Here is a 22,374-nt window from a genome sequence, read left to right as displayed (position 1 = left end):
TATAATTACTTTAAAGATTTAAGTGAAGCTTTTTCCATTGATATTATTTTTCTGCCCATTTACTATTATTCTCAGATGTCATATTTGCTGACATGAAATCTACATTTAAGAAATGACATATGAATTCTATATCATAATAAAATAACCTTTTTTTTAACCTTTGGACATATTTTTCTAATAGTAGCAAAGTAAGAATAGATGTGAATATTTCAACTCAATTTAAGTTTGCTTAGTAAACAAATTTAAAAGAGTGTAATATCTCTTCAATAGATTTTGGGATTGAAAGGAAAAGTTGGCATTATGTTCTCAGTTATTTAGGTCTCTTATTAAATACGGAAGAGATTGGAAGAATCTTATCTAATCTAAAGAAGAGTTCAGCCACTGTTCATGTATTCATTCTTACACCTAGAGAGGCTAAAAACTTCTCCTAGAATAGGTTTTCTACTCATTTTTCACATTGATTGTCTCCAGACCCCGACAGAATTAAAAGTTATGGAGTTTCACCTATACACACACTTTTAAACAATGTATCCAAGTTTTGCTGAGCTTTGGAAAGTATGCTGGAGGTTTATTTTGTGTTCAGGGCAAAGGTTGACTTCTTTCTTATTACAAACTATTTTGCTACCTCAATCTTTCCATGAAACAAGAGACAGAAATTCCCTTCAGAAAGTCATAGTCTTGCAGGGATACAGAATTATAAGTCAAGTAAGCAGGCTTCAGGAAAAATAAAACTTAATAGCAAGTGACCTTATTTGCATGCTCATCCTATCAAACAATAGTCTCCTGGATTTCATGGCTTAGTGAGAAAATGATTTTTTTCCCTTAAATCTTGACAGTATGTTCCTGCTGCTTTCCTAATCTCACATGTTAAAACACCTTCTATTGATGGGATTCTGAGCAAATACAGTAATTACATTAAAAGACAAAAGTATCTATGATGCATTTCACATATGCAATTCTACTTAACATCATAATAAAGGATATCCTAAAATTTGGTAAACCCTGACCTCTAACAGCAGCTAATATAAAGATAATAGTCCAGGAACACTATGATGATTCCTCTTCAGGATTCACAAGTAAGAAAATAAGTGATCAGCATTAATTGCGAGTAATATAAGTATTTCCAAAAAAGATAGGACAAAATAAAAGAAATAAGCATATGTTCACACTTACTTAAACTTGCAAAAAAAAAAAAATCTGATTGGCATGCGTTATTAAGCATGCAAAAAATAAAAATAACTACATTTTCTGAGAGGATCCAGGTTTTATTTAAGAATTCTTATTTGGAATCATTATTGATACACTCATCAGTCTCTACCTTACATAAGAGATGAATGCTCATAATTGATTTAGGTACGCTTCAGATAATATTTTTACCTTGCATGAATGCGAGCTCATACAATCCCACATATTTTCTAAGAAAGCTCAATTATCTTCTTTTGAACTTTAAAAAAATTATCAATGACTGACTTTAATACATAAAGAAAATATATAAGACTTGAATCTATATCCATAATACATATTTGTGAATATATGTGTCTATTGTGTATATGCCTGTTTGCAAGGAAAGAACTTCACAGAGAAGACTGAAGTACATCCTTTTGTCATCTGTTCTCCAGTTATTTTATTATCAATGCAGTAAATAGATTTTTTAATGAATATTAATATGATCTCAATTAATCTTCTTAATGCATTATCAACATCTGAGTTCTTGTTTCTATGGAAAGTACCAACATTTGAGTACCTGTTCTACAGAAAGTACTTATTAGAAGCTGAGGATACAAAGATAGGGAATATGTCTGCACTCAAAATCCATAGTATAATGAACCTTACTAAATTTGAAATATTAAAAAAATGAAGCAAAAATTTCAATCTCTAAAATGAAAATATATTAAGACTTCTTATTTATCTTTCCAGTCTTTTGAGAGATAATCCATATTTTAATCTATTTGCTCAATGTTATTTTAAGTTTGAAATACTATTCTTATTAAAGCAATACATCCTCCTAATTTAAAATCCCATGGGCTCAAAAGCCAGTGTTTTCCTTCCCCACTGCTCAACCCTCTGCTACTCTCATTTGAAGAACTACTGTTAACTGTTCACGTGTTCTCATTTTTCTGATGGCTATTTTCAAATCGAAATAATATGCTGACATACCTCTGTCTGGACGTTCCATTGCTACAGATTCTTGATAAAATCAAGCTGCTAGGTTATAGATCTTTTCTGTCATCATTTTACATCAGGGACAGAACTTATTCTCTGCTGCCTAATCATAATTAGAACTTCTCTTTGTTCTTTAGTGAGTTTTAAATATTGAAAATGCAGTAAACCAGATTATGCATTCCTGTGACTTTACAATTATTGTTTAATATACTGTCAAGCCATGTGCTATATGATTGCATTTCCTTTCTTGAACAACTCTTATAGTAGTTTGTATTTCTGGTCTTATATATAACAACTTAAATAACTTAGCTCTACTATATTTTATCTGGATTACTTTTAATATTTGTTTTTTTTTCCCAAAAAATAGCATCTAAAATTTTGCTGATCATGAGATTTTTTTTCCTTAAAGTTTATTTCTGCTTTAATTATCTCTGTCTGCACTAGGGCTGGTTTCAGATTAGTTTCTCTTTTATTTTTTTCTTCAAATATTTCATAGATTTTTTAAATTCATCCATATTTAAGAATGAGGCAATAGAAAGGTTGCTGGGATCTCTCAGTATCTCAGTGGGTGTTACTGACTGGCAGAAAAGTTTTAGGAACAGGTGTTGGGCAGATGATCCCAAATAGAATACAGAGGCTCTAATTTATAGCACAAATACCCACACTGGCTGAACTGTCATGTCATGATTACTATTTTTTTAAAATTTATTTTTAAACTATTTTTTTTTACAATTTTATTTATTTGTTAATGAGAGAGAGAGAGAGAGGGGGGCAGAGACACAGGCAGAGGGAGAAGCAGGCTCCATGCAAGAAGCCTGACGTGAGACTCGATCCCCGATCTCCAGGATCAGGCCCTGGGCTGAAGGTGGTCTAAACTGCTGAGCCACCTGGGCTGCCCTTTTTTTTAATTTAAATTCCAGTTAGTTAACACACAGTGTAAGATTAGTTTCAGTTGAGTGCTTATATTTTTGTCAGAAATATTATTTTTCAAATATGTGTATATTTGAATTATTATTAATTATTTGCCTGTAAATTCTTTTCATATGCAGTGTTTGGAGAGTCAGTTATTATGTGCTGGTATCCTGAGTGAGTCTTCTGTTTCTTGCCTAACTTCTTACTGCTGCCTTTCGTTATCCATCTGAATCAGGAGCCCATGTTGATTTTGCTAACAGATTGCATATTCTGACGGCAATTCCTCTCTTCCATTTCCTGAATCACTCCTCTTCCATATGCTTTCTGTTGTTCTACTGCTACACTTTAAAACCTCCTTTATTTTCATCATAATGTAGTTTCACATAGGAGACACTATAAATGTTTCCTGTTGCCAGTGACCACATGGGTGATCTAAAACAAGGCATATAACTCACTTGGGTTTCTAATTTTCCATCTATAAAATGGAAGGGGATTCAGGCATTTGGCTTAAATTAGCATTCTCCTCACTATGTTCCACAGAATATTTGTTCCATTAAGTATTAATAGATATTTTATGATTAAATAATAGATGCAGCATAATATATCTATCACTAGCAATTCACATACACTTTAGTATAATAAAATCTGGGGAAATCCAGCAAAGGAACCTATTTAACATTTAGTAACCCAGCATCATTTACCATGGAAATCTATAATTAATGGAAAACCTATAGTATCTCTGAGAATTAGTGGTCTTTACTAATTTCATATATAATGATTCTATGAAATTTTAGGAAACCTATATGTGACAAGAATCTCAGAAGGAAAAGTGGAAAATCTTCACAGCATATTTGATCAATTGTTTAGAAATTCCTGTAAAACAACCTGCAAAAAGAATCGATTGACAGAAGTACTAAAAAAAGGAAAGACATCATGATGGAGTCAATTCTCTGTTGACATTTGTAAAACAACAAGCCTTCTTCTTACAAATAAAGTCAAAAGTTTAGGCCCTGGTAAACATTCTCAGCCATTGTGCAAATCTGTACTTTATAAGACTTTAATAAGATGACCTAATTGTTCTGATGCTTAAAGGAAAGTAAGGCAATCAAAACTCTCCAAAAAACACTGTATGAAAAGTTTAAATAATAACAGAATACCGATTCTCTTGGCATTTTCAACTTGCCGTATGACTCTGACTCCTAAAATATTGTATATTCAACTATGAAATTCAATGCTGGGCTTTAAAACCTGAAATGAAAATCTTGAATAAAAGATAGCTTTCTAAGTCTGGGAGACATAGAGTTAATTCTAGGCATGTCTCCTTATTTCAGTTTCCTGTGTAGACTTGCGCTTGATGTCACTTCATCTCCCCTATTCTCTGAAACCCTTCTCAACTTGTGCACATTGACAGAGAAATCACTTCTCTAAACTCTTGAAGTATCTGTAACTTTTGCCACGCAATTTAGCACTTGATTTTGGTGATTTTTGTGCTTTATTATTTATTGATTTGATGTTTATATTCTTATCCTTCCTATTTAAAGTGTGATTTCTTAAAAGCATGGCACCTAAATAGTGAACAATCCATTAAAATCACCCAGGATGTTTGTTGGTTGATATGAACGTAAAAGTGAGAATCAAGAGTTGTTTGTAAGCCAAAATATTAATCATAGGAAATAAAAACCTGAATTGTTACAATGGAACTTTTAGAGAATACAGAAATTGATCAATAACCTTGAACTGTCTTTGTTAATAATTCAATGAACATATAATAAAAGCCCAGCTTTCTACCCAACTAACTGTACTGAAACATTTACACCCTAACTGAGCATATACTTTGGCAGTATTCACAGAACCTTGAAACATAACCTTGCAATCCCCACTTTAAGATCCATGGCTACACAAATGAATAAAAACAATAAGAATATAAGTTCTCAACAATTTTTCAAGATCAGATAAAGCCAGTAACTACCCAATGAAACAATATAAACAGAAATATAACACTCTATGAGTAGAATACTTTTCATGCTTTGGGAATTTGCTTTCATTACTTAATTGTCAAATATTCATACAACTATGAATCGATATTTTCAGCCATTTGACATATGTAATTGACATAATTCTTTATAGTATGTTCAATGTAATTATGTATCCACACTTCTTTGTGTAGCTGAAAATATCTCTCTAGATTAAGGGAAAAAATTAATAAAGACAATTCAAATACAATGACAATGATACAAGGTTTGCCAGATATATAAACAACTATCCTATAACATACCTAACTACACATTGTGTAGGATTAAAATTTAATAACCTTACCTATCTAATCTACCCTCAAAAATAGAGTAAAATAAATAAAGAGTATAAATAAATGTACTATATTAATTTTAATTTATCACTATTTTTAACATAAAAATAACAGAAGAAAACCAATGAGAAAGATGATGGGTAATGCCCTGTAAAGAGATAACAATTAAACTGGATACACTAGGCTTTGAAGAGGCATAAAGAATCTGGAGTATATTCTTCAGGATACATTTATTCAACAAATACCTAACAGATGCCTACTATGGACCAGAGGTGTTTTTAATAGTAACAAATCTTCAACTTTGAAGACTAGCTATGGTTCATTAAACTTTGCAAAATCACTAAATTCTACATAGTGATGAGTTTAGGTAATACTATGCTTGATCTAACAGTATATGTGAATTTAAAGTGATAAAATAGAGTTTTGATTATAGCTTGTAAAATAACTCCAAAGAAAATTTTTTTAAAGTGCTACATTATCTTGCTTGGTTGCAGTAGTTTTTGGAAGAAAAGGATAATTTATATTGAAAAACACATTCCTGGATGAAAAAAAATTTTTTTTTCTTTACAAATCACAGCCACAGCAAAGATCCACAGGCTGAAAACAGTATGAACCAAGGTCTAAAATAAGCCAAGGTCAAGACTGAAAATGTCACAGATCATTTAGATACAGCTTGTTTCTTTTACTTCATTGATTAAGTTAATTATCAATATTCCATACCTCATACGTCTAGTATGATGCTTAAGTAGATCAGACCTATTAAATAATTTGTGTTTTGAAGATAAATTTGCTCAACTCAGTAAGTATGAAATATATGTACTGCCAGGAATTAATTAGCTTGATTACTGTTTTCTAAAGTATATTCCTAGGAATCTTAGTCCAAAAAAATGTTCCTACAGTCAAAATAAATTTCAAGCCACAGACTTAGATATGCAAAGAATGCAATTTTCTATACTTTTCTTCTACTAAGCATAATTTCTAACTTGAGTCTCCATTCCAGCTGGTTGTAGAAATACAATTTCAATCGCTCAAGGCCCTTGGGGGGACAGGAGAAATTTTGTCTAGGTTGTCATTGCCTACCCTAGGTGGCATCTTCTTCTGAGGTGTTCCTTTCTGTTTCTAATGTTCAATGATTAGGCCATGCAGACCACCTCCACACTGCCTCATTATGTCCTGTTCAGGGATCTCAGTACTGGGTCCATGCTGGTACATAGTCATGTAAGAAACAGTGTTCTGCTGAACTTTCAAGGGGCTAGGACACAGATTCACTTTGCTTTTACTTCTTAGCTCTGTTTCCCCTACAGCACTCTCTCCTCTCTATCTAGTTCAAAAAAATAAACTCTAATGAGTTTCTGAAGAGGATATATAATCACAATAGTAATCTAAACATTATGAATCCAAGCCTTTTCAATTTGGCATTCTTCAAACTTATTACAGGGTGCTTTAAAACAAACAAACAATTAACATTTACCTGAGCCAATGTTCCCTGGAACATAGCTTGAGAAACACCTGCATTCATCCTTGAAATAAACTGGTAGCAGTAAAAATGCTATTAAGACTTTTTGTCATTGTTTGGAAATAATGAAGAAAACTTATTTTGGTTTAAACAAAGTTACCAAATTGTTTTGACATGCAATCATATCTATTTTAAAATTCTGTTCAGTTATTTTATAAATGTTTTGTTTTTGAAAGAAATATTTAAAATAGGTACTCAGTGAACAGCATAGGACATTTTATTCTAAATCTAAATTATGTAATTTTGAAATAGTTTCCTTGTTTCAGGGAAATATCTACAGTCTTCACCATGAATCTGACACCATTAATAGATAATGAATGTCCTTTGTAACATTCCCTAGAGAAAGAGCAGTCTGCCTGCCATGTAATGTCATGTTTAGGAGTTTCATTAGGCTTATATAATGCCTCACTAGGTAGATCTCCAAAGCCTAAGACCTTTTCAAGATTTCTCCTTTTCAGGGCTAATCCACAGTTAGACAACTACTTTAACGTACAATTTTGAGCTATTACTAATGCATTTATAAATTTTCTAACAAAAATTTAAAAATAGACAAGTATATGCTTATCATTAAAAAGCATTCCTACATGTTATGAAATCAGCATCTTGTTTAATTTTATGTTGTAATGAATGTTCTTTGGGAAATAGAATATAAACTTATGATTGATGAAATCATAATTACCTTATGAATTTTGCTCTGCATTTATGAGCAAAATAAGTTATGTATATTAAAATTTCAGTTTCATCTATCAACTTGAAATTTTCCTGATTTACTAAAAGCCTTTTAGAAAAGGTCTATATTATAAATATGGTAAAGGTATGTCATGAATGAGGGAGTGAGGATGCCTTATTTGTCTTCTGACAGTCAACCTTTGACTATGTTAAAATTTGATTCTTTAGGACTAAGAATCTCTGCAACAAGAAAAAATAAAGACTAGTACAAATAATATGAGAAACAAATACTGGGATTATGCAGATCTAGACAAATCATTGCATGATATAGAAGAATGAGTATTTTTTCATGTCATGAAAATTATGGAAACTTCAAACTTCACTTTTACACAATTGATGTATCTGAAATCTTTTGATTCTTGCTATTAAACAATATGTGGCTTTCTTGAACAATATGTTTTTAAAGATAGGATTTCAACATACAAACATCATTTTTTTAATTAAACAAACTGGTTTCAAATTCAGGAAAACTGGAATCTGTATCTTTGTGATTTAGTTGTTCCCAAATATAATGCTAATAAAATGGGTAAAATTGTGAGACTCACAATCAGCTGGGAAGTCATTCTCATTGGTGACTAAGTAGAAAAGGTCAGAAATCATTCTCTACCTCTCATTGGCTATTTGCCATTTGGTAAGGAACTTAATTATGTGCCTCAAATTAATCCATTTATAATAAATGCCTGTCTTCTAAAGAAATTTTATGACTCTATTAATATAAAACTGCTGTAACCTGTTGCATTCAAGGTCCCCCTAAAGTGTCGATCATTCAATTATATATTCATCTCAAGTTTTGCTTTATCATTGAAGTCTCTGTCAACCATGTGCTGAAGTCTGTTGGAGGGACCAAAAATTGAGGTATGTCTGTGTTTGATGAACTTCAACTCTATAATAACAGAGGGGTTTTTTTGAACAATGATCTTGGGTAGTATTTGGTTTACCACCAGTATAACCCACTGGATAATTTTCAAAATAGCCTAGGAAAAGAGAAACAAACACAAACTCTATTATTCTAAAATGACAAGATCAATAACAATTTGAATAATCGTGCAAAAATCTTCTTTGGGCAGCTGTCCATCTCCGCAGTGAGATCAAGCAAAGTAACTCAGAAGTAATGTAGAATATAATTTTCATACCATAAGAGCTCTCAGAATGCAAACGAGTACCTTAAACTCCATCAATGTTGGAAACAAACCTGGGCATGCAGATGCAAAGAAAAACAGAGTTCTCAGTAGGCCAATGAATGCCAAGTCTCCAATGTCGCCTAATCAAATTATAAGAAATCTCATTGGTGCAGTGTAGGTTTCCCTACACCAAATGTTATTTTGGTGGCAAAGTTCTATCAGCATGGTAACATACTCTGCAAAAGTCAAAAGTAAAGTTAAGGATAGTCTTTACCACTAAAATAAAAAACTTGGGGGCTTAAAAACTGGGAAAATCTTATTATACATAAGATTTGTCATTTATTCATTGTACCTATAGTTGCTATTATAATATAAATTCTATTAAAAATGACATTATTTTCAGATCTTTAGTTCTATTTTTTTTTTAATTTTTATTTATTTTATGATAGTCACACAGAGAGAGAAAGAGAGAGAGAGAGGCAGAGACACAGGCAGAGGGAGAAGCAGGCTCCATGCACCGGGAGCCCGACGTGGGATTCAATCCCGGGTCTCCAGGATCGCGCCCTGGGCCAAAGGCAGGCGCTAAACCACTGCGCCACCCAGGGATCCCCAGATCTTCAGTTCTATTTTTTGAGGTGGATTCTGATGATTATTTTCATAAAAATTTGGACGCTCTTAATTAGATTCACATCAAATGGGCTTTTTCATGGATCAGTTTGTTTGGGATAATGAGGAACATCCTCTATGTAGCAAGACCAGAACTCAAAATCATCGCACTTTTAATACTTAATCCAATGATCACATTATACCAGAAATCATTTAAATGCATTTCAACAAGGGATGCCTGGGTGACTCAGCAGTTGAGCTCAGGGCGATATCCCAGGTCCCGGGATAGAGTCCCGCAGCGGGCTCCCTATAAGGAGCCCGCTTCTCCCTCTGTCTGTGTCTCTGCCTCTCTCTCTCTGTGTCTCTTATGAATAAATAAATAAAATCCTTTTAAAAAAAATTAAACAAATAAATGGATTTGAACTATGTCACACATTTAAGTAGTTAGCTAGATCCTAATCTTTACAATATCTCTTGAGCAAATGATATCCATAGTAAAATAAGAAAATACCGGGAGAGCAAAATATTGTGTTCACATTATTTTGATGTGCACATATACCCACAGAATTAGAAAACTGAAATAATAACCATATATAAGTACAAAATAAAAATTCTCCCTTTCACCTGAACATGGATATATTGCATTCTTTCTAATAAAATTTATAGTGCTATTTTTAGTTATAATCTATTCTCTAATATAGTGTATTTGGAAAACATAAAAATTTTTTAAAATAACATAAAATCACTCATCATCACAATACCCAGAGATGACAACTTTGAACTCTTGATTGAGATGGCTGGCTATTCACCAGACCCTTTGAAGCTCCAAGACTGAGAAGATAAATACTAATTATTTGGGCAGCCCCAGGGAAGTCAGGATGTAGGACACATGGATCAATTATTTTCTTCTCCAGAGTAGGGGGAAGGACCTATGGCATCTACCAGCCCAAGGTGCCCTCCCCTTTTTCCTCCAGGAAGCTGTAATGTGTCAGTCTTCTGAGAAGCCTCCTCAGAAAAGTTGGGGTGCTGGATGCATAAAGCAACCCTTTCCCATCCCAGGAAGAAGCTAGGAGCTAGTGGGTCTCTTTGATTGTATGATTCAATATCAAGCATAGAGGTTCATCAGAATGTCCTGAATCCTCTACTGGCTTCAGTGAGTTCGGATTCACATTCTCCCAGAATGCAGGAGCCTTTCAATTCATTTCTCACAAAAAGAATTTATCAGTGAATTTTTGCTGACTCTTTCTGTTTATGGGAAGAAAAAGAGTCTAGAGCTTCCTACACTGCCATCTTGCTGAAGCCACTTTCTTCTTTCTCTATTACTGCACATTGAGTTATTAGTAACATGGATGTCTTTAAGAAAAGTAATTTGAGTTTAAATCTTCTATCTTTTAAGGTATATCCATTTAAATAAACAGGAATCACAAGACCACAGCAAGAAAAGTGAGTAAAATCATAAGATTCTCCACCATGGCAGAAAGACCTCTTCTCAACTATCCTTATATTTAAAAATGCCACTTTTCCCTATCATTTGTTCCTGGATTTGTGTGAACATATAAATAACAAAAATAGTACTGATAATAATGACTGTAATAGGTAAATAGCACGTTTACTGTGGGCAATTACATTATTAATCAGCTTTAAGTTGCCTCTCCTACCTATTTGAGAACACCTTTGGAATACATACAAATTGTAATAGAAGCAACTGTTAAGCAGAATTTGAATGAATGCTATTTACAACTCACTCCTTTCACCTAGTTCAAAATTATATATATATATATATAACTTTTCCTGTTTTTTTTTTTTTTTTTTTTTTTTTTTTTTTTTTTTTTTTTTATTTATTTTTTTTTTTATTGGTGTTCAATTTACTAACATACAGAATAACACCCAGTGCCCGTCACCCATTCACTCCCACCCCCCGCCCTCCTCCCCTTCTACCACCCCTAGTTCGTTTCCCAGAGTTAGCAGTCTTTACGTTCTGTCTCCCTTTCTGATATTTCCCACACATTTCTTCTCCCTTCCCTTATTTTCCCTTTCACTATTATTTATATTCCCCAAATGAATGAGAACATATAATGTTTGTCCTTCTCCGACTGACTTACTTCACTCAGCATAATACCCTCCAGTTCCATCCACGTTGAAGCAAATGGTGGGTATTTGTCATTTCTAATAGCTGAGTAATATTCCATTGTATACATAAACCACATCTTCTTTATCCATTCATCTTTCGTTGGACACCGAGGCTCCTTCCACAGTTTGGCTATCGTGGCCATTGCTGCTAGAAACATCGGGGTGCAGGTGTCCCAGCGTTTCATTGCATTTGTATCTTTGGGGTAAATCCCCAACAGTGCAATTGCTGGGTCGTAGGGCAGGTATATTTTTAACTGTTTGAGGAACCTCCACACAGTTTTCCACAGTGGCTGCACCAGTTCACATTCCCACCAACAGTGTAAGAGGGTTCCCTTTTCTCCACATCCTCTCCAACATTTGTTGTTTCCTGCCTTGTTAATTTTTCCCATTCTCACTGGTGTGAGGTGGTATCTCATTGTGGTTTTGATTTGTATTTCCCTGATGGCAAGTGATGCAGAGCATTTTCTCATGTGCATGTTGGCCATGTCTATGTCTTCTTCTGTGAGATTTCTGTTCATGTCTTTTGCCCATTTCATGATTGGATTGTTTGTTTCTTTGCTGTTGAGTTTAATAAGTTCTTTATAGATCTTGGAAACTAGCCCTTTATCTGATATGTCATTTGCAAATATCTTCTCCCATTCTGTAGGTTGTCTTTGAGTTTTGTTGACTGTATCCTTTGCTGTGCAAAAGCTTCTTATCTTGATGAAGTCCCAATAGTTCATTTTTGCTTTTGTTTCTTTTGCCTTCGTGGATGTATCTTGCAAGAAGTTACTATGGCCGAGTTCAAAAAGGGTGTTGCCTGTGTTCTTCTCTAGGATTTTGATGGAATCTTGTCTCACATTTAGATCTTTCATCCATTTTGAGTTTATCTTTGTGTATGGTGAAAGAGAGTGGTCTAGTTTCATTCTTCTGCATGTGGATGTCCAATTTTCCCAGCACCATTTATTGAAGAGACTGTCTTTCTTCCAATGGATAGTCTTTCCTCCTTTGTCGAATATTAGTTGCCCATAAAGTTCAGGGTCCACTTCTGGATTCTCTATTCTGTTCCACTGATCTATGTGTCTGTTTTTGTGCCAGTACCACACTGTCTTGATGACCACAGCTTTGTAGTACAACCTGAAATCTGGCATTGTGATGCCCCCAGATATGGTTTTCTTTTTTAAAATTCCCCTGGCTATTCGGGGTCTTTTCTGATTCCACACAAATCTTAAAATAATTTGTTCTAACTCTCTAAAGAAAGTCCATGGTATTTTGATAGGGATTGCATTAAACGTGTATATTGCCCTGGGTAACATTGACATTTTCACAATATTAATTCTGCCAATCCATGAGCATGGAATATTTTTCCATCTCTTTGTGTCTTCCTCAATTTCTTTCAGAAGTGTTCTATAGTTTTGAGGGTATAGATCCTTTACATCTTTGGTGAGGTTTATTCCTAGGTATCTTATGCTTTTGGGTGCAATTGTAAATGGGATTGACTCCTTAATTTCTCTTTCTTCAGTCTCATTGTTAGTGTATAGAAATGCCACTGACTTCTGGGCATTGATTTTGTATCCTGCCACGCTACCGAATTGCTGTATGAGTTCTAGCAATCTTGGGGTGGAGACTTTTGGGTTTTCTATGTAGAGTATCATGTCATCGGCGAAGAGGGAGAGTTTGACTTCTTCTTTGCCAATTTGAATGCCTTTAATGTCTTTTTGTTGTCTGATTGCTGAGGCTAGGACTTCCAGTACTATGTTGAATAGCAGTGGTGAGAGTGGACATCCCTGTCTTGTTCCTGATCTTAGGGGAAAGGCTCCCAGTGCTTCCCCATTGAGAATGATATTTGCTGTGGGCTTTTCATAGATGGCTTTTAAGATGTCGAGGAATGTTCCCTCTATCCCTACACTCTGAAGAGTTTTGATCAGGAATGGATGCTGTATTTTGTCAAATGCTTTCTCTGCATCCAATGAGAGGATCATATGGTTCTTGGTTTTTCTCTTGCTGATATGATGAATCACATTGATTGTTTTACGGGTGTTGAACCAGCCTTGTGTCCCAGGGATAAATCCTACTTGGTCATGGTGAATAATTTTCTTAATGTACTGTTGGATCCTATTGGCCAGTATCTTGTTGAGAATTTTTGCATCCATGTTCATCAGGGATATTGGTCTGTAATTCTCCTTTTTGGCGGGGTCTTTGTCTGGCTTTGGAATTAAGGTGATGCTGGCTTCATAGAACGAATTTGGAAGTACTCCATCTCTTTCTATCTTTCCAAACAGCTTTAGGAGAATAGGTATGATTTCTTCTTTAAACGTTTGATAAAATTCTCCTGGGAAGCCATCTGGCCCTGGACTCTTGTGTCTTGGGAGGTTTTTGATGACTGCTTCAATTTCCTCCCTGGTTATTGGCCTGTTCAGGTTTTCTATTTCTTCCTGTTCCAGTTTTGGTAGTTTGTGGCTTTCCAGGAATGCGTCCATTTCTTCTAGATAGCCTAATTTATTGGCGTATAGCTGTTCATAATAGGTTTTTAAAATCGTTTGTATTTCCTTGGTGTTGGTAGTGATCTCTCCTTTCTCATTCATGATTTTATTAATTTGAGTCTTCTCTCTCTTCTTTTTAATAAGGCTGGCTAATGGTTTATCTATCTTATTAATTCTTTCAAAGAACCAACTCCTGGTTCTGTTGATCTGTTCCACAGTTCTTCTGGTCTCGATTTCGTTGAGTTCTGCTCGAATCTTTATTAGCTCCCTTCTTCTCTTGGGTGTAGGATCTATTTGCTGTTTTTTCTCTAGCTCCTTTATGTGTAAGGTTAGCTTTTGTATTTGAGTTCTTTCCAGTTTTTGAATGGATGCTTGTATTGCGATGTATTTCCCCCTTAGGACTGCTTTTGCTGCATCCCAAAGATTTTGAACGGTTGTATCTTCATTCTCATTAGTTTCCATGAATCTTTTTAATTCTTCCTTAATTTCCTGGTTGACCCTTTTATCTTTTAGCAGGATGGTCCTTAACCTCCATGTGTTTGAGGTCCTTCCAAACTTCTTGTTGTGATTTAGTTCTAATTTCAAGGCATTATGGTCCGAGAATACGCAGGGGACAATCCCAATCTTTTGGTATCGGTTCAGACCCGATTTGTGACCCAATATGTGGTCTATTCTGGAGAAAGTTCCATGTGCGCTTGAGAAGAATGTGTATTCAGTTGAGTTTGGATGTAAAGTTCTGTAGATATCTGTGAAATCCATCTGGTCCAGTGTATCATTTAAAGCTCTCGTTTCTTTGGAGATGTTTTGCTTAGAAGACCTATCGAGTATAGAAAGAGCTAGATTGAAGTCACCAAGTATAAGTGTATTATTATCTAAGTATTTCTTCACTTTGGTTAATAATTGATTTATATATTTGGCAGCTCCCACATTTGGAGCATATATATTGAGGATTGTTAAGTCCTCTTGTTGAATAGATCCTTTAAGTATGATATAGTGTCCCTCTTCATCTCTCACTACAGTCTTTGGGGTAAATTTTAGTTTATCTGATATAAGGATGGCTACCCCTGCTTTCTTTTGAGGACCATTCGAATGGTAAATGGTTCTCCAACCTTTTATTTTCAGGCTGTAGGTGTCCTTCTGTCTAAAATGAGTCTCTTGTAGACAGCAAATAGATGGGTCCTGCTTTTTTATCCAGTCTGAAACCCTGCGCCTTTTGATGGGGTCATTAAGCCCGTTCACATTCAGAGTTACTATTGAGAGATATGAGTTTAGTGTCATCATGATATCTATTCAGTCTTTGTTTTTGTGGACTGTTCCACTGAACTTCTTCTTAAAGGGGAATTTTAAGAGGCCCCCTTAAGATTTCTTGCAGAGCTGGTTTGGAGGTCACATATTCTTTTAGTTGCTGCCTGTCTTGGAAGCTCTTTATCTCTCCTTCCATTTTGAATGAGAGCCTTGCTGGATAAAGTATTCTTGGTTGCATGTTCTTCTCATTTAGGACCCTGAATATGTCCTGCCAGCCCTACTTTTCCTGTTTTATAGTGCTATAATTATAAGCAATGATGAACAGTCAGAGTAAAAGGAATACTGTGTTATTTATAAGATGAATTTTGCTAGTTCTACAAAAGGAATCTCTTCCAAATAATAACCAGACATATGTATCTTTACCTTGGAGAAGGCATGGATTATACAAATTGTAATAATATCATAATTGCTCATTTCTAATATTTTTTGTTTTATAAATAAGGTTTTACTGGCACTTACTTATTTCTAATATTTTTGTTTTTATAAATATGGTTTTATCAGTAACCCATTTGTTTGCATATTGCTTATGTCTGTTTTCATGTTCTAAAAACAAAATTGAACATCTGTGACAAGACATTGGCCTGCAAAGACTACCGTATTTAATAATTGGCCTCTTACAGAAAAAGTTAGCTGACCTCTTTTTAGATGATGTAAACAATCTAGATCTAGATGAAAGAAAGTATACCAGCAAGAATCACAAAAACATAAGATATATAAAAATATATTATTGGTAGAAATTAATGACAACTGGAAGAGGTGTAGTAAGAAAACAAAATTTTTAGAATGACTTTTAAAGCTATCCAGTTGTGCTGTGTGAGTAAATACTGTGTTAACTGAAGGAGGTAACATGAAGCCAGAAAGTTTGAATGAGGACTTGATACAGAGAGAGAATATGATCAGGATTTTACTCAGAGCTTTTCACATTTGAGTATTCTTACAACCAAATAAGGATAATACAGATGACTTCAGTGTCCAGGAGGAAAATTGGGGCTAAAGAGAAAAAAACTGGGAATGTTTTTGTGTCAAGAAAAGAAAATATAGAACCTGAAAAGAAAATGCTAACAATTAAAAAGTTACCACACAATTTATCCTTCCTACAGACTCAATGTTTTTTTTTTCAGTATTCCAAGCTATAGGTTTTAAGTTTTTATTTAAATTCCAGTTAGTTAACACATAATGTAAGTTTCAGAAGTAGAGTTTAGTGATTCATTACTTACATATAATACCCAGTGCTCATCAAAAGTGCCCTCCTTAACTCCATCACCCATCTAGCCCATCTCCCACAGACCTCCCCCTTCAGCAACCCTGTTTCTTCTCTATAGTTAAGAGTCTGTTTTATGGATTGCCTCTCACTCTCCCCCCCCCAACCATGTTCATCTGTTTTGTTTCTTAAATTCCACATATGAGTGAAATCATAGGGTATTTATCTTTCTCTGACTTACTTCACTTAGTATGATATACTTTAGCTCTGTCCATGTCCTTGCAAATGGAAAGATTTCGTTCTTTTTGACGGATGAGTAATATTCATATCTCTATATATGAATATATATTATAATATATATAATAATATATATTATATGTGAATATCCTACATGTTCGTGGTATTTCTATATTCATATTATATATATATATAGGCATATATATATATATAGGCAATTGAGTTTTGTATTCTAATTCTCAGAGTTAACAACTCACTTCTTGATTCATTCAGGCTGTATATATATATACACACACACAGACATAATTTCTCTCACAACTTCTTTATCCATTCATCAGTTCATGGACATTTGGGTTGTTTCCATGATTTGCCTATTGTTAATAATGCTGCTGTAAACATCAGGGTGCATGTGTCCCTTCAGATCATTATTTTGTACTCTTTGGGTAAATACCTAGTAGTGCAATTGCTGGATCATAGGGTGGTTCTATTTTTAACTTTTTGAGGAACCTCACAGTTTTCCAGAGTGGCTGCACCAGTTTGCATTCCCCTCAACAGTGCAAGAGGGGTCCCCTTTCTCTGCATCCTCACCAACATCTTTGGTTCCTGTGTTGTTCATTTTAGCCATCCTGACAGGTGTGAGGTGGTATATCATTGTATTTTTTATTTGTATTTCCCTGATGATGAATGACATGGAGAATCTTTTCATGTGTCTGTTAGCTATCTGGATGTCTTCTTTGGAAAAACATCTATTCATGTCTTCTCCCCATTTCTTAACTGGCTTATTTGTCTTTGAGTGTTGAGTTTGGTAAGTTCTTTAAAAAAAAAGATTTTATTTATTTATTCATGAGAGACAGAGAGAGAGAGAGAGAGAGAGAGGCAGAGACACAGGCAGAGGGAGAAGCAGGCTCCATGCAGGGAGCCCGACGTGGGACTGGATCCCGGGTCTCCAGGATCACACCTGGGCTGAAGGTGGCGCTAAACCGCTGAGCCACTGGGGCTGCCCTGATAAGTTCTTTATAGATTTTGGATGCAAACGCTTTATGGGCTATATCATTTGGAAATAACTTCTCCCATTCCTAAGGGATGCCTTTTAGTTTGTTGAATGTTTCCTTTGCTGTGTAGGTTTTTATCTTGTTGAAATCTCAATAGTTCATTTCATTTCTAGTAATTTTGAACTGTATATTTCCTATATGTAAATGATGAATCACTAAATTCTACTCCTGAAACCAATATTACTATATATTAGCTAACTAGAATTTTAAATAAAAATTTGAAACAGAGAAAAATATAATTGAACCGAATAAAGTATATATAGAGAATATATATATACATATATACATATATATATATATATATATATATATAATTTCACGTCCACAAAAAAAAAATCTATTTCTGTGTAATATACAAAGGTATTCCCATGCATTTTCCCATTTGATCATCACAAAATTAAAACCAGCACTTATCCATAACCAATGTATGGAGCTGCTTGAAATGGACAATTATTTTCCTTTCTACCAAGGGACCACTTCTTTTTTATCAGAATAGTTTGAATCTGACTCTTCACTTTACTATGAATTTCTATAATCATAACACCATGTTGTGGTCTTATAGTTAAAACTTGTCTGTAATAATTCTAATATTTAGACTTTCTTCCAGTTTCCAGAATTCTGCTAATGATTCTTTAAGAATAGCAGATGTATGTTGCGATAGGACATATGGTTTCAAAGGGACCACATAGGGATAATGCCTTCAAAGTTCTTTGCACAATTATGTGTTAAAATTCATTTCCTTTGCTTTTTGCACCATGCTCTGTCAGTGACAAAGGCAGATTGAGTTTTGGATTCTAATTCACACTCAGAGTTAACAACTCACTTCTTGGCACTTGATCCATTCAGGCTTACCTCTCAACTTTATTGTCCCTCTAAGATGAGACCCCTCCCTCTGGGTTCTTCATCTTCCATCCATGATCTCATGCTGGCTGTGTGTACATTTAAGCACCTGAGTCAAGTGCATTTCACATGGTTTCAGAAGCACATATCTTGTCAACACCTAAAAATTAGCATATATAAATTTAAAATTACAAAACGTGCCTTCCTTCACTCCATTTCTTTCAAGCCTTCAATTCTCCATAGTGACACAGTCCAGCCAACAGAACTCAAAACCTAACTTCTCCTACATTCCCCAGCTAGCAGTTTTCAGTTCCCCTCAGGGTTTTGTTGTTGTTGTTGTTTTATTTATGTTTTTTTTAAGAGAGAGAGAGAGGAAGAGAGAGAATCCTAAGTAGGCTCCACGCCCAGCACAGAGCTTGACACAGGGCTCAACCTCATGACCCTGAGATCATGACCTGAGCCAAAATCAAGAGTTAGAAGCTTAACCAATTGAGCCACTCAGATGCCCTCAGGTCTCAATTTTTCTACAAAATTTCTTTCTATTCATTCTCCCTGAAAGACGTCCACACACATAGTCCTGCCCGCATTCCCGCATTCCTATACCCACTGAGAGACACCTAGGTAACCTCTAGCAACTAGACCTTCTTCAATCTAACTCTTCTATACCCTCTGCCAAAGTACTTACAAACCATAGTAAAATGTAATTATAAAGCTTCAAGGGGTCTAAGATATTTAATCCAAGGTTCTTACTGCATTTTCCTAAATCCAAGCTCAGAATGTGTCTGGCTTCATCCCTGGTTCAAAATTCTCACTGTCTTTCCTTAAATTAAGTTCAAACGTGACTTACTGGTGGAAACTTGTAACTATCTGCAGTCCATTCATGTTTCCAGCTTTATCTCTTTCTATTCCCCACCATGATTTTTACATGTCAAACTTCCAATCTCATCCCTTTCTAGACATGAACTAATACACTATTATTTTCCATCTCCCATGTATTAAGATTTAATTTTTATCTATCCTCAGGTACCAGTCTATACTTATCTCATTTCTATAGCTAACAAGATTTTCAGGCTTTGAGTTAACTATATCTATGAACATAAAACATAGCGGATCAGCATCTTGTGTACAATTTACTCAGATAGGTACCACTTAGTCTTTCTTCCCTATCAAGACAGCAATCTCATGGAGGAACTGAACTATCTGTATGAGGCTCACTTTTTTCCCCCTTTTTATAGGGCATCTCCCACTGAGCTTTGCATGTAATAAGTTTTCAATAAATCTTTGATGAGTGAGTGAATCAAATGAAGAGATAGATTTTATTCACTCCCCAAATCATCCTTTGGAATCCTTTGGGATATACGAGATGAGCTCAAAAATTTTCCAGACTCAGGAAAAAAATATTAATGACATTTTTTTTCTTGGATTTCTGTGTTTCAAAAATCATAAATCAAAGATTTTTATTTTATTTGTCCTGTGCTATTCTGTACAGTTCTAGCTACATTATCTTCCTTCTCTGATTGGATGTTCTGTGCTTACAAGTCATGATATCTTTATGGGTTCAGTGACTTTCTATAGTATATAAATAAGATGATTATGGCTTCAGTTAATATGGTAACTACACTGTGATAAAGGCATTTTACAGAATGCACTCTCAAAAACAATCAAAAAATGATGAAGTACTTACTATTTTGCCTTTTAATCCTCTTGTCTTTTTCACAGAAAACTCCCACCTCATGCTTTTTTCATTTACTATAAAAATTATGAACATTTGGGAGGAAAAAAAAACCCTCCAACTTATTTTTATCACGTTTCATATTTTTTTTTTTTTTTTTTATTTTTTATTTTTTTTTTACGTTTCATATTTTTAAAGAAAAGGGCACATTATTTACAATATCACTGAGTGAATTATTTTACGGGTGAATATATAGTTTTGTCAGTCATTCTAAAGATTTGTTTATTAACTCTTTAGTCTTACATTAAAGTAAGAGAAATCCTTTTGTACTAACGCTTTATATTTTCTTTTCATCTTTAGCTACAGTATGATATTTAAATTTTACCCACATGACAATAAGTTTCAAACTCCTGGATGACCAAGAGAAGCCTATTTCATCTTTTTTTGTATAAAGAATGAAAAATTGTGTGAAAGAGTTCAAAAATTAAAATTAAAAATCTGGAAGGTACTCAGTAATAATCATTGTGCAGTATGACTCTAAGTTTAGAGTCATTCCAGTCTCAATGCCTACACTGTTTCAAAACTTCCTTGAGTACACAGCACAAATCTATAGACTAAAAACCACCTTTTTGCTTAACTATTAGCATATTCATAGTTCTGAATTTGAGCCTTCTAACATGAAAAGTATATTATTTTGAAATATGTTTTTATTGAATGCTTTTTGCTTATGTAACATTATCTAATTTGATAATTTAAGTTGTAATGCAAAATTATTTTTCCTCCCTTCATTCATCCAATAAACATTTATTAAGTTCCAATTTTGTACCAGATTCTGTGTTTGGTACCAGTGATACAAAATTAAGTGAGGCACATTCCAGACATCAAAGCTCTTAGAGCTTAGCAGAGGGAGATATATGTACATAGGTGAGGACAATCTTATCTTACACTTTACCAACCCTTACTAGTATATGTATATGAGGGGAAAATGTCAAGCTGAACCATACATATGACACAGTGGTTTTGTAATTCAAGAGTAGTTGAATAGCAGCAATTTCACATGGTTCTATTTATAGAAAGGAAAGGCAAGTCTGAAAGAAGAGAATGATGATGAGAAATAAAACAGGTCTTGAATAATAAGTCCATGTTCTCTAGAGCAGGTTGAATGCGGACAGCATCAGTCCTTAGCTTGTTCATCCTCTTATTCATTTCATCCTTCCTCTGTGCTGTGTCATCACAGGGCTGACCCAGTTAAGTTGCAGTTTGGCCAGTTGAGACTATAGCTGGGATTGGAAGGTAGCCCTTTTCTGTCCCTGCAAGTGCCTTTGGCAGTGTCTGTGTCTTCTCCGTGGCTTCAACTTCCACTGAGAAAGTTCACCACTATTTCTGCTTCTTCTGAATGAACGAAGAAGCCCTAAGGCTCTGGTCCTATCATCTCCCTCCTTTGTTTCTCTGAGAGTCTAGGATTTGCACTGTCCTTCCATTGCTGTGAATCTCTTAGTTGTCCTATTGTCCTGTCCCACTTCTCAGTTTTTAAAAAAATCATTTGCTTCAATTACCCGAGATTTATATATGTAGAATATTTTCTATTTTATGAATAGACCTGACTGATACAAAATTAAAAGGCGAATGTGCTCATAACACTCTTATTCCTGCCTGCTATGCAGATATATATTTTTTTCCTTCTGAAATAGCATGTGAGCCACCTCCATCCTAGTGAAGATAAAGGCTGTGAACAGCCCCCTCTCTTATTTCAGAGACAAACATGATTAAGCCTATTGATCAGCCGATGAACTGCCCTCATACCACCAACTCTTAAACCTTTCCAGTAATTGGGAATCCTTAACCTAAGCTGAAATACCCTATGCCAAGTAAACCTTTAACCTTTGTGATTCTGTTTACCTAGGGTTAAGAGCTTAGCAAAATCTTTTATAGCCACCAAACTATAAAATTATCATGATTGCTTGCTAGAAAACACAGATACAAATATATCCACCCAGAGATTCTGACTCAGAGGGTCTGAATATGGCTAAGGAATTTACATTTCAGCAAGTACCCAAGAATATTCAGGTGGAGATTTTCCACGTGCCATGCTAAGACAAATTGTACCAAGGAAAATAAATAAC

General features: G+C 34.6%; 1 long non-coding RNA gene across 9 annotated transcripts in view; it reads right to left on the bottom strand.

Moving 5' to 3' along the window:
* Positions 1 to 22,374, bottom strand: part of LOC144313047 (uncharacterized) — a 554,585-nt gene that overhangs the window by 83,397 nt on the left and 448,814 nt on the right. The window contains exons 6-7 of one of the 9 annotated variants that reach the window (XR_013378731.1): positions 18,592 to 18,739; positions 8,832 to 8,982 (exon numbers count right to left, since the gene is read on the bottom strand). The exons of 7 other annotated variants lie outside the window; for them this stretch is intronic. This is a non-coding gene — a long non-coding RNA (uncharacterized LOC144313047). Of the gene's footprint in view, positions 1 to 8,831; positions 8,983 to 18,591; positions 18,740 to 22,374 lie in introns of those variants that run through there. One more of the 9 variants, XR_013378730.1, reaches the window with a different exon arrangement.

This window comes from Canis aureus, chromosome 4, assembly GCF_053574225.1.
Source record: "Canis aureus isolate CA01 chromosome 4, VMU_Caureus_v.1.0, whole genome shotgun sequence".
In the NCBI taxonomy this organism is placed as follows: Eukaryota; Metazoa; Chordata; class Mammalia; order Carnivora; family Canidae; genus Canis; species Canis aureus.
This window is presented reverse-complemented; position numbering and strand designations above follow the sequence as displayed.